This window comes from Paroedura picta, chromosome 10, assembly GCF_049243985.1.
Source record: "Paroedura picta isolate Pp20150507F chromosome 10, Ppicta_v3.0, whole genome shotgun sequence".
Lineage (NCBI taxonomy): Eukaryota > Metazoa > Chordata > Lepidosauria > Squamata > Gekkonidae > Paroedura > Paroedura picta.
The window spans coordinates 84,270,338-84,271,935 of NC_135378.1; the positions used below are offsets into that span (position 1 = coordinate 84,270,338).

Below are 1,598 nucleotides of genomic sequence, written 5' to 3' on the forward strand. Positions count from 1 at the left end.
TTAGTCATAGAATCACAGAATCATAGAGTTGGAAGGGGCCATACAGGCCATCTAGTCCAACCCCCTGCTCAACGCAGGATTAGCCCTAAGCATCCTAAAGCATCCAAGAAAAGTGTGTATCCAACCTTTGCTTGAAGACTGCCAGTGAGGGGGAGCTCACCACCTCCTTAGGCAGCCTATTCCACTGCTGAACTACTCTCACTGTGAAATTTTTTTCCCTGATATCTAGCCTATATCGTTGTACTTGAAGTTTAAACCCATTACTGCATGTCCTTTCGTCTGCAGCCAACGGGAACAGCATCCTGCCCTCCTCCAAGTGACAACCTTTCAAATACTTAAAGAGGGCTATCATGTCCCCTCTCAACCTCCTTTTCTCCAGGCTGAACATTCCCAAGTCCCTCAACCTATCTTCACAGGGCTTGGTCCCTTGGCCCCAGATCATCTTCGTCGCTCTCCTCTGTACCCTTTCAATTTTATCTACGTCCTTCTTGAAGTGAGGCCTCCAGAACTGCACACAGTACTCCAGGTGTGGTCGGACCAGTGCCGTATACAATGGGACTACGACATCTTGTGATTTTGATGTGATGCCCCTGTTGATACAGCCCAAAATGGCATTCGCCTTTTTTACCGCTGCATCACACTGCCTGCTCATGTTTAGTTTACAATCCACAAGTACCCCAAGGTCTCGTTCACACACACAGTCCTACCTAGAAGCGTATCCCCCATCCAGTAGGCATGCTTTTCATTTTTCTGACCCAAAAAAATTGTGCACCGCAGTGGGGCAGAAACCCCAAGGATGCGTTCGTGTTGTGTAGGTGTTAGCAGTACTGTTCTCACTATACGTTCATTGAACAGCAGCGCAGCCCCAAGACAAGGACGGTTGACGGTCATGAGTTATAGATGAAAACCTCTCTCTGGGGCAGTGATGCTCTGTCTTCTTGGTGCTTGAGGCTCAGCAGTGGGAGAGCTCCTAGAGTTCTGGCCCCACTGGTAGACCTCCTGATGGCCCCTGGGTTCTGGCCACTGTGTGACAAAAAGTGTTGGACTGGAGGGGTCATCGGCCTGATCCAACATGGCTTCTCCTACAATCTGATTCCTGGGGCAGTGATGCTCTGTATTCTTGGTCGGGGTGGAGGGCAACAGTGGGAGGGCTCCCTGAGTTGTGGACCTTCTCATGGGACTTAGGTTCTGGCCACTGTGTGCCACAGAGTGTTGGCCTAGATGGGTCATTGGCCTGATCCAACATGGCTTCTCTTATGTCCTCATGAGTGTTTGTTTCTTTCTGCCAGGCACTACTTGTACAAATCCAGGGCTTTATGAAATATGCTGGCAGATTTTAAATATGCAAAGGAGGAGTAAAGTAAAGCACAGGCTGCTTAAAGACTAAATAGCTTTACTGAGAAGAGAAGCTATTAATCACAATGTATAGACGGAACATTACGTGAGAAGAGAAACATTGTAAAGAGAGAGGAGAGAGATGCTCCTAACTGTTTCCTCTCTGAGAAACAGATTGGTGTTGTGGTGAAGAGTGGCAGCCTCTAATCTGGAGAGTTGGGTTGAATTCCCCACTCCCCCTCCATATGGAGCGAGCTGGCTGA

The 1,598-nt window shown here is 48.6% G+C and overlaps 1 non-coding gene across 1 annotated transcript; it reads right to left on the reverse strand.

Annotated features, from left to right (window-relative positions):
* Window positions 1-751: 751 nt before the first annotated feature.
* LOC143820099 (U4atac minor spliceosomal RNA) lies at window positions 752-881 on the reverse strand. The gene has a single exon (XR_013225241.1). It is a non-coding gene; the product is annotated as a U4atac minor spliceosomal RNA (small nuclear RNA).
* Between the last annotated feature and the right edge of the window lie 717 nt (window positions 882-1,598).